Source organism: Lissotriton helveticus, chromosome 2_1, assembly GCF_964261635.1.
Source record: "Lissotriton helveticus chromosome 2_1, aLisHel1.1, whole genome shotgun sequence".
Lineage (NCBI taxonomy): Eukaryota > Metazoa > Chordata > Amphibia > Caudata > Salamandridae > Lissotriton > Lissotriton helveticus.
The window spans coordinates 1,145,091,052-1,145,103,001 of record NC_136059.1 but is presented as its reverse complement, the minus strand read 5'-3'; positions in this window follow the sequence as shown (position 1 = coordinate 1,145,103,001).

Sequence of the window (11,950 nt, the reverse complement as noted above, 5' to 3'; positions counted from 1 at the left end):
TCATGTCTGATACCAGTGGCATCGCCACATGTATTTTAAGGGACAAATTTTTTCGGGACTGTTAGCACCCTTTGAAACAGTTTCTGGGCAATTTTTCCGAAATTTTTGTTGCATTCGTTTAATTCGGTGGGCCTGCCTCTTCTTTTGGGACTCGTAGCAGGAATTTTAATTTGATCCTTCTGCTCCGATATGGCAAGCCCAAGCCACAGACAAAACTCCAGCTACGATGGAAGAAACGATCCTAGCAATACGCTAGCGAGACCGATAGAGTCCTCGGATTAGCCTGGCTAAGAGATCTGAATACAACTTGGTTTCTTTCATTCTGACCAATCTTGGCAAGATTGCATCTTACCTGTGCTTCGATGTCTGCTATGCGGAGAAGAATGCGTGTTGGACGTCTGTCTTACACTACCATCAGCAGTACCTATGGATATCGATACTTTGCTTGGTTTGGTAACGGCTCATGCAACGTGTTGTCCCAACGCTACCTATTCTGATGATGGCATTCGTGAGACTTCACCATTACGATTAGGTGGCGGTGAAGTACGAGATGAAAGCAGCACCACACAGGTACAACCTTCTGTGAGCATTGCTGATCCCGACATCGATGATGGCAATGATTCTCACATATGCACTATTGCAGCTTTTTCGAACTTGGTCGAACTCTCACCTACTGTTGTAACCAATTTTCGCAACCTGTCTGATATGATGTTCTGTAGTAGGGGATCTCTGTGTATAGTCATAATCTAGTGAATAGTCCCGCCCATGTGCGTGGACCCCGGAGCAATCAAAAATAATCTCTTACAGTGTCAAAAAATGCAGAAAAGCATAGACACTTAAGAGAGAATTTAAAGACAGATAATGCAGCCTAAAAAGGCTACACCGTCCAGTACTTCAACTAGAAATTCCACCATAAAATCCACAAAATAGCAAAAGCCTGTACAGATTTCCCTTGCTTTACCAGCAAAAACCCTCAGGAATGATAGAGAGAAGAACCTGGACAGACAAGCCCCATAGGCTGCCATTATGTGGCTCAAAACAGGATACTGTGCCTTTAAGAGAATCTTCCAGAACCTTCTCCCAGTATCCCAGAATGCATAGCAGGTCCAACTTAGTTTCAGTTCTTTTACGGCTCCTGCAAGCAGGACCCTGGAGCATTGAGCTCTCCCTTTTCAAGGGTTTTGTTGGTGTTTTTTCACTAATTTCGTTTTTGTGTACTTTTAAAGTACTTTAGTGACTTTCTTCTTGGGTTTTTGCTCTCTTTGGCTGTTCATAATGCCTGCATTATTTGATAAATGCCCAGAGTGCTCCAGGAAGAAGGCCAAGTCAGACCCCCATGAGGTGTGCATCCTCTGCCTTCCTTCTTCCCACCTCCCAGAGGAGTGTGTGATCTGTAGAGGCTTCTCTGGCAGGACCCTGAAGGACAGGAGAAAAATCAGACTTCAGGGACTTGAAGAAAGAAGATTGAAGGCTCAAGGTGGGTCTGGAGAGGCTTCTGCTGCCCATGCTGAGGCCTCTGGGGGGCTCCCCAGGGGCAGGAAGTCCAGCAAGCGTCCGAGATCTCCATCTGGTTCAGTTGCTAGGACCACGACGTCGAGAGGAAGGTCCACGGCCAGTTCCCGGTCTCCCCAGGGCTCTGGGTCGAGAAAACGTCGCCTGTCGACGTCGAGGGACATTTACAGGCCGCCGTCGAACCCAGTGTCTATCTCCTCGTCGTCGCCGTCGGCGTCGAGTGGACGACATCGGATGGCCCGGCGTCGGCGCTCGCCGTCGAGGCGACACCGCCGTTCGCCGTCGAAGGCAAGGACATCATCGTCATCGAGGGGATCCTCGTCGTCGAGGTCGCCGTCGAGACAGAGGAGGTCTCCGGCGCCGAAGAAGTCGACGTCGAGAGGATCGGAGAGGTCGACGTCGAGGCGATCGAAGAGGTCGCCGTCGAGGCGCTCGAAGAGGTCGCCGTCGAGGCGCTCGAGGTCGACGTCGAGGCGTCATCGTCCGTCGTCGAGATTTCGAGGTTCGTCCATCTGGTCGGGGTCGACGTCGAGGCGGAGAAGCCGGTCGACGCCGAGGAGTGTGAAACGGTCGACGCCGAAGGGCCGCTCGCCGTCGAAGGACACACGATCGCCGTCTGAGCACCGCTCTTCGACGTCAGGAGGTCGTAAGGACAGGCCCAGGACTGTGGGGGGCTCCCCGCAGTCAGGACAGGATGGTGGCTCCCCAGGAATGCATTACTCCGAGGTGTATACCCCGAGGAAGCCTGCCGCACTGCCTTCGTTGCCTCCTTTGCCTAAAGGCCCGCCTCCGAGGGTTTCGCCCCCTCCTACGTTGCCTCCTTTACCGGCGCCTCAGGCACCGGTTCCAACGGTTCCTCCTCCCCCGGTTCCACCGCGATCGGTGTCGATGCCCATCCTCCCGACACCTCCGAAGAAGACTCCTAAGTCGAAGGTTCCTCCTAAACCCAAGACTTCCGACCCGGGGAGGCCGGCGGAGCGTCCCAGACCCAAGAGATCGAGGTCACGCTCAGGTAGAAGGGACAGGTCGAGGAGTGGACGCGGATCATCCTCGAGATCCAGGCATCGCCATAGGAGGCATAGGTCCCGGTCTAGTTCTGCCTCGGGGACCCGTTCCTACTCACCTACGTTGTCTGACTCACCGGAGACGAGAGTGTCGCCGATTGATGACATTGGCACGTTCCAGGAGGTTCTCCTGCGCGGGGCGGCGAAGTTGGGGATCGAGGTTAAGGCTCCTACGCCATCAACTTCCGTGATCTTTGAGACATTGCATAAGAAACACTTGTCTCGCCCCCTGCTGCCTCTGGTACCAGGTCTTCTTGAGCCGGCGGAACAACTCTTCCTTACGCCGGCGGTGGTGAAAGCTGTGCCTTCCAGGCTCTTGAAGAAATACAGGGCTCCTGAGTCGGACCCGGCTTTCTTGAGGAAGGATCCGGCACCGGATTCGGTGATTGTGACGGCGGCGCGGAAGCTCCACGCCACCTCTCCTGCCTCCACCGTGCCTCCCGATAAGGAGAGCCGCTGGATTGACTCTGCTGGACGAAAAGCGTGTGGGACATCCTCTGCAACGATGAAGGCCTCCAGTGATTCGGCGTTGTTGGGACGGTACGACCGTGCGCTGTGAGACTCCATGGAGCGGTTTGCGGACCTCGTTCCGCGCGACCGGAGAGAGGATTTCATGGAGGTCGTCCAGGAAGGGATGCTGGTTTCTAACCAGGCCATTAGCGCCGCGGCGGATATCTCCCTGCTGTCCGCGCATGGATACTGCCACGGCATCAATCAGAGGCGCCATGCTTGGCTTCGGTTGACGTCGCTTAAACCTGAGGCGCAACAACGTGTGGCTAATCTGCCGTTCTCCGGGGATACCCTTTTCGGGAAACACGCAGATGACGAGATGGCCAGGATGAAGGCCGAGGCGGAAACCCTGACGGCGGTGGGCTTGGAGAAGCCCAAGGATAAGAAACCCTTCCGCCAATTCCAACGGCGTTTTGGGTCACAGGGTCGAGGAAAGGGTCAGTCTTCTGGGCAACATCAGCAGCAGCAACAACAGCAGCAGTACAGAAGACCCTTCCAGAAACGTCAGAGGGGTAGAGGTGCACAGCAGTCCTCTACCGCGACCAAGGGCCCGGCTGGGTCTCGACCCTGAGCAGTTACTTCCCCTTCGTCCGTTACCCGCTCCGGTGGGGGGAAGCATTCAATTTTTTCTGGCAGAGTGGAGAAAAATTACTCAGGACAAGTGGGTGCTGAATATTGTTTGCAATGGATACAGTCTTCGTTTCACCAGCCCTCCTCCATCGATTCCTCCGATCAGCTCGCAGTATCAACTGCGCGAGCTTCAGGCGGAGGCCGACATCCTGTTGAGGAAAAGGGCGATAGAAGTTGTACCTCTGTCTCAAAGAGGAAGAGGTCTGTACTCTCGGTTCTTTCTGGTCCGCAAGAAGGACAAGAACGAGTTCAGGCCCATTCTGGACTTGCGACAGGCAAACAAGTGGATTCGCAGAGAAAGGTTTCGCATGCTGTTGTTGCATCAGATTTATCCTCAGCTGCAACGGGGAGACTGGCTTTGTGCCATAGACCTACAGGATGCGTACTTCCATGTGCCCATTGCACACAAACACAGGAAGTTCCTGCGATTTCAAGTCGGCGCCAATCACAATCAGTACACGGTACTTCCGTTTGGGCTGAAGTCTGCGCCCAGGACATTCTCAAAATGCATGGCAGTGGTAGCGGCACACCTGAGGAAGAACAAGGTGTTTGTCTACCCATACCTGGACGATTGGTTGATCAAGGCCTCCTCCTTCTCGGAAGCTCAAGCACACTTCAAGAAGACGTGCGTTCTCTTGAACAAGCTGGGGTTGCACATCAACATGTCCAAGTCTGTTCCAACTCCGGTCCAGTGCATCCAGTACTTGGGAGCCTCCATCAATACGCTGTCGGCAAGCGTGTCTCCTTCGGAAGAGCGACGTTTATCACTCCTTCGGAAGGCTCAGGCTCTCCTGTCCTCTCCATCCACGACAGTGAGGACGGTGTCTTCTCTGCTGGGATCGATGGCTTCTTGCATCTTCCTGACGCCACATGCGCGGCTGCACATGAGACCGCTGCAGGAGTGCTTGGAAGATCAGTGGGACCATGCTCTTCAGTCTCTGAAGTGGTGGTGTTCGGCGGAGAATCTCCTCAGAGGGGTTCCCTTCCACAAGGACATTCCCACACAGACGATCGTGACGGATGCTTCTCTCCTGGGATGGGGAGCGCACTCCGGAGACCTGCAGATTCAAGGGACGTGGTCCCCTTCGGAGTCCACGTACCACATCAATTTCCTGGAACTCAGGGCTGTTCACTTGGCGCTGAAGGCGTTTCAACCGTCCTTCCAGACCGACTCTCTGCTTGTGCAAACGGACAATACGACCACGATGTATTACCTCAACAAGCAGGGGGGCTCGAGATCGCGCACTCTGTCTCAGGAGGCGCAGGCGATCTGGCACTGGCTTCTGGCTCGAGGACTCTCGATAACGGCCACTCATCTGCCAGGTGTGCAGAATGTTCAGGCAGACGAGCTGAGCAGACTGATTCAGGAAAACCACGAATGGGTCATAAACGACGAAGTGCTAGGAGAAGTCTTCGCAAGGTGGGGAACTCCAGACGTAGATCTGTTCGCCACCGCCGAAAACAGCAAATGCCGAGACTTCGCCTCCAGGTACTACCAGCCAGGGACGCTGGGGAACGCGTTATGGATCAACTGGTCGAACAGCTTTCTGTACGCTTTTCCACCCATTCCCCTGATTCCACCGGTTCTCATCAAGCTCTCCCAATCCAGGGCGAAGATGATTCTGATTGCCCCGGAATGGCCCAGACAGTGGTGGTTCACGGACCTGCTTCACCGGTCTCTCCTTCCTCACATGAAGCTGCCGTGCAGGCCGGACCTTCTCACGAAGTTCGGGGGGCGTATGGTGCACCCCAACCTCTCGTCTTTGAGTTTGGCGGCATGGCTCCTGAAATAGTGCAATATGGCCATTTGAATCTCCCAGAGGATTGTATGGGCATTCGGAAGGTGGCTAAGCGACCTTCCACTAGGACTTCTTATGCTTACAAGTGGAAGAGGTTTTGCATCTGGTGCAAGTCTAAGGACTATGACCCTACGACATGCAAGGAAGATGTCATCCTTCCATATCTGCTACATCTGGCGCAGTCTGGCCTTAATGTCCATTCTATTAAGGTTCATCTGGCTGCTTTGACTGCCTACAGGAAATGCCCTTCACAGACTTCCTTCTTCCAGATCCCTGTGATCAAAGATTTTCTGGAAGGCTTGAAGAAAGTATTCCCTCCTGTCAGGCTTCCTTCGCCTTCATGGGACTTGAATGTGGTGCTGTCCAGGTTGATGAAGGAGCCTTTTGAACCTATTCATAAGGCTTCGTTGCAGCACCTGTCCTGGAAGGCGGCGTTCCTCGTGGCCATTACATCGGCCCGCAGGGTGAGTGAAATTCAGGCGTTGTGTTGCCAAGAACCTTATACTGTGTTTCATGCGGCTAAGGTTGTTATGCGTACTCACCCTAAGTTTCTTCCCAAGGTTGTTTCTGATTTCCATATCAACCAGACTATCACTTTGCCTACGTTCTTTCAGAATCCTTCATCTCCAGCGGAAAGGTCTTTGCATTCCCTGGATGTTAGGAGGGTGCTGAAATTTTATCTGGATAAAACCAGGGATATTCGTAGGTCAGACCAGTTGTTCATCAATTATGGATCAGTCAGGACGGGTCTTGCGACCTCTAAGCAGTCTATCTCTCGGTGGATTGTGTCCTGCATACAGCTGTGTTACCGAAAAGCTAATAAGACCTTAGGAGGTAAGCCTGAGGCTCATTCCACCAGGGGCAAGGCTGCCACGACAGCATTGCTCCGTAATGTTCCGATTGCAGAAATCTGCAAAGCGGCCACTTGGAAGTCGGTTCATACCTTTGCTAAGCATTACTGCCTGGACACTGATGCCAGGGCAGATGCTCAGGTTGGGCAGGCTTCGCTGCGAAATCTGTTCGCACAGTAGTGGCGTTAATTCTCTTTTCTCCACCGCCGCTTTGGTGTGGGGATGGGCTTGCCATTCTATTCACTAGATTATGACTATACACAGAGATCCCCTACTACAGAAGGAGTAGTTTCTGTCCTGTAACTCCAGTTCTGTAGTAGGTGTATCTCTGTTATAGACGTAAGCGCCCTCCCTCCTCCCCGGTGGAGAGAGATATATATTCCTTTCTGGAATGCTACAGGTCTGGCGTGTTACGCCTTCAAAAAGAACTGAAACTAAGTTGGACCTGCTATGCATTCTGGGATACTGGGAGAAGGTTCTGGAAGATTCTCTTAAAGGCACAGTGTCCTGTTTTGAGCCACATAATGGCAGCCTATGGGGCTTGTCTGTCCAGGTTCTTCTCTCTATCATTCCTGAGGGTTTTTGCTGGTAAAGCAAGGGAAATCTGTACAGGCTTTTGCTGTTTTGTGGATTTTATGGTGGAATTTCTAGTTGAAGTACTGGACGGTGTAGCCTTTTTAGGCTGCATTATCTGTCTTTAAATTCTCTCTTAAGTGTCTATGCTTTTCTGCATTTTTTGACACTGTAAGAGATTATTTTTGATTGCTCTGGGGTCCACGCACATGGGCGGGACTATTCACTAGATTATGACTATAACAGAGATACCCCTACTACAGAACTGGAGTTACAGGACAGAAACTACTCCTTCTCTCCTAACAACGAGAATAACTTTTAAAACAACGAGCACACAGCGTTCCCTGAACTCTGAATTCGGCCTTCAGTTTTTGATAAACAACACTACTGAAAACAATTGGAACTATTTTTTCCCCTGAAAGCAAAATTATTTTTTCAATTTCCAAAATATTTACCTTTTTTTTTGGCACATGGTACTCTGCTTAAAGTAGAACTATTCTTAGAGAACAGAGCTTCTATTTTTAGAGACAATATTTTACCTCAGCCTCTAGCACATGTACAGTATTGTATAAATATGTGATGAAATGGTCTCGACCTTCATTTCTGTATTAAGAGCCATTTCATAAATGTAATTTTCGCAATTCATTCAGCCGATATTTATATATGCATTATCTGAATGATACAACTGCTTGAAAAACGTACAGTATAAATACTCATTTTCGTGTATATACCATACACCAGTGGTTCCCAAACTTTTGACTCCTGAGGACCCCCATTGAGTCACCACTGGAAGCCGGGGACCCCCAAACAATTTGTATGAGTTAAATTTCAAAATTAAAACAGTAATTCGAAAAAAATACACACGTGTGCACACAAAACAAATACTCAAAGTACTAAGGATTTTGGGGCCAGATGTATGACCATTTCATTTAGCACCTCACAATTGGCGACACATTGCGAGTGGCAAATTGCGAGTCGCTAAATGAAATGTACAACAGTGTGTTTAACACTGTTTGGGATTCCCAATGGGGTCGCAAATTGCGAGGTTCATTAATATTAATGAGCCTCTCGCAATTTGCGAGCCCATTGGGAATGGCAGCCCTCCCAGTGATGGTGGCCTGCTGGGCTCTGAAGGCCACCATGTCTCGGACTGCTTTTAAATAAAGCAGTTTAAAAAAAATGCCGCCTGTTTACCATGCATTTAAAATAAAAAAGAAAATGAAACGTTTTTGTTTCATTTTCTAAGGGCAGGCAGAGGTCCCTGGGTCCACTGCCTGCCCTTAAAAAAATAATCTTGCATGCATTTGCAAAGGGGAGGGGTCCCCTGGGGACCCCTTCCCATTTGATAATGCATTACCATCTACTTGAAGTAGGTTGTAATTGCGACTATTTTGCGACCGCAAAACATTTGTACATGGTTTTGAGACTCCCTATTTGGAAGGAAATGCCCCTTCCAAATAGCAAGTAGCAAAACCTATTTAGCGAGTCGCAAACAAATTGCGACTCGCGAAATAGGCTATGTACATGGCTCAATAGGTTTTTGCATCCATAAACGGGTTCGCGAACCCGTTCGCGTGTATAAAAACAGATTGTACATCTGGCACTTAGGGGTCCATTAGGATGACGGGCGGACTTTGTCCACCCGTCATCCTAGCGGGGATTGAGACCGCCCGCCATAAGGGCGTCGGTCCCGTGGGGGGCACTAGGATGTGCCCCCCACAGTGGCGGGCACATCCTGCATTTCTAGCATAGTGGCGGGCGGTGCTCTCAGCACCGCCCGCCACAATGCTAGAAATGCATTTCAGCATTTGCATAAACAAAGCGGCAGGCACCGCGCGGTGCCTGCCGCTTTGTTTATGCAAATGTGGGGGGGGTACCACAGGTACCCCCCGTGTGCTGCCCCCACCCCTCCTTCACTCTGGGGGCCCACAGGGGGCCCCCAGAGTGAAGACCGCATGCCTTTTCGTGGCAGCATTGCCACCACGGAAAGGCATGTCTGAAAGCCTATTGTAATATGGCTGGCGGTGTCTATGAGACACCGCCACCATATTAAACATTTTCCACCCCGGCCGCAAGGCGATCGGGGCGGAAAAGCGTCGGACGGCCTTTCCGTCCGCAGCGGTCCCCCCGCCATACTAATATGGTGGGGGGGGGAAACTAGTGTGGATGTCGGGCGGATTGCCTCCGCCAGGCCGGTGGTGGCTACCGCCAGCCTGGCGGAGGCAATCCGCCCATCATCCTAATGGGCCCCTTAATATTTTATATTGAAGTAATAGCCCCTCTGTCACATGTATTTCGTCTGTTTTATAGCATCTCTCATACCATTGTAGGATGTCAGAGCACTTTACATCACACACATATAGAGACATTGAATCATACATGTAAATCAGTGTGTATATAAAATGTTGGTCTGGAAAAGCACAAACTCAGGATTCAGAATATAACCCTGTGGCTAGCACGGACTTTAACATTAAAATGCATTTCCACCCACATAAATCGTTTTAGCAGCATCAGATTATGAATAACTGGGAAAAAATATAAGTTAATAATTGGTACCATGCAGTTTGCAAGCAGCTTTTTGATGACAGTGTATAGGTCCCTCTGCTAGATTATGATTGTCACTTATGAAGTGCACAGTAACAAAAGAATTTCTGTGACAAAAGCAGTAACCACGAACCTATGCACATAAAATACTGCTTTTTAAGATGCATGATACACGTTCTTTGCAGTAGGCACATTAACCCTCTGTGCTACATTAGTTCAATCAAAGCTTCCACTGAACAAAACTCGCCACAGCTCCAGCAGGTACATTAATCACTGGCATTCTCTTGACACTTTTATTGTTGCTGGAAGGCTGCTAATTATACAAGGAACGTTTCTGTGCTTTTAAAACTGTTGCCTACGGACCCCTTGGGAAACACTGCGATACACCATTTCAAATGCAATTTATGTATTTTGGGGTGGGTTGGAAAACACACATGCATCGTTATATATTTAGTATTGCTTAGTATTTAGTAATGATGGACATTAATACGTGGAGTGGGTGTTGTGAATGTATCTAGGACTCTAATTAAATATCCCCTATTCATGCCCTTATGTGGTTATAATGAAACATATCCTTATAAAGGCATAAGAATCATGTCCATATTTAGTCATAGCCAATGCAGTCCAAATACGGCAAGGCTACTCCCATAGACTCCTAGAAAGTACAACCCGTTCTTTAAACAAACCAAGCCTCCAGCAGCCCGGGAATTCCCCCTGCTTTTGTTTTGATTTGCACAAGAACTCCTGGAGTCCAGAAAGAACTGTAAGTTCTCAGTGACGTCTTATGTCCAACCTTACGTCAAACCCGGCACCTTCCAGGTATAAATATACCAAAGTAGCCTTAAGCAAACACACAGTGGTTTGGAGCAGAGCGGCTATCTACTTGCCCGACGCCCAGCTGATGCGAGTGCCGAAGGAAGCCGACCCTCCCATTTGACGCACTAAGAGAGACACTGTCTTTTCTCCTGCCGAGAAATTCCAGCTCCGGTGTTTCCAGTCACCCTTGCGGGTTTCTGTTAGATCGAGTCCTGAGAGAGAGATACAAGACCTCCTTCATTCTAGAACCAAGGTACAGAGCTGATTAAAACCTTAAGAAAATTCTTGATTCAGATTCTTTGCAAAAACCTAACTTAACTTAAACTGCAACTTACTTACTCCTTCCCACGTATTAGACTTAGGTCAGGTACACCGGGGTAGACGTATCTTAGAAGCACCAGTTGATTACGTTTAGTCAATGATTTTATGTATGTATATATTTCATCCATTTTAAAGTATAATATGGCTCAGAAACCATATCAATGCTTTTACAGTATTATTTTATAATACTCCTTTTACTGTACGCAATTTACTTCATGATAAGTATTGCAATTGTGGCAACTCACTTCTCTTGCATGAGAAAGAAGACTGCTTAATAAATAACACCTTTTATTGAAAACGCCTGTCTCTCTATTTCTCTGCACTCTGGTGAAACTAAATATGCACGATTGACTGAGTGAAATAACTGTCTATTGTTTTCACACGACTCTGGAGATATACTCTTTATTCTGAGGGAGCAAAGTTGTCATGTTTATGCGGTTGTCAGAATCTAATCCCTTCTTGTCTAATCAGGAAAGTTAACTCCTTCCTGTTCATTTGAGAAAGCTTCTAGTGACCTCTGAGCTAGCTGGCAAACCTAATTAAGTCTAATATAGTCAGTAGAGACCTAGATGACCTCAGTCCTACGTCTAAACTGCTGTTTATATTATTCCAATGCGCAGAGCCTATTGGGAATATAGGAACTACACTACAACTTCAGGTTTCCGTGTCTTCGTGGTGCGACCTACCCCTCTCCGCCGGGTCCGGGTATTCATCCGCTACCCGGCGGCCATGTTTTTTATTTAGTGAGGCGTGTCACCTGACTGCGCGGAGGGGTGAGGGTGGAAACGCTGTGTCACGGGTCTCGTGAAACGTGTATCGTCGCAAGCAGCCATGGTGTAGTGGTGTGAGGGAAGAGAGATAACGTTCCCTTTCACAGTTTATCGAGGCCTAGTGGCCATGTTGAGCAGTGTGAGTCAGTTGTGCACCCCCTTAACACATCGGTGTAAAACAAGGGCTAAATAGTATGGTTTGGACCCCAACCTGGTGGAAGTCCTTAATATGTGTGCCCTTGTCAGCAATATCGCTGTGTAGTTATTCACCAGGGCTACATGGATAAATACAAGAGAATCAATCCTTTGTTAAAATGCAGTGTCCAATTCTTATTCCGAGTGTCAAGAGTGTCACCTGACCATGCGGGGTTGTGTGGTTTAGAAGTTACATCACCGTGCCCAGGGGTCACATGCAACGTGTGTTGTAGCAAGCGGCCATGATGGAGTGGTGTGGGAATTAAGCAGGGGCAATGTAGTGTGGATACCACCCAGACAAGTCTGAAATCCTTAATGTGAGTGCCCTTGTCAGGATTGACGCTGTATAGTTTGTAGACAAGGGA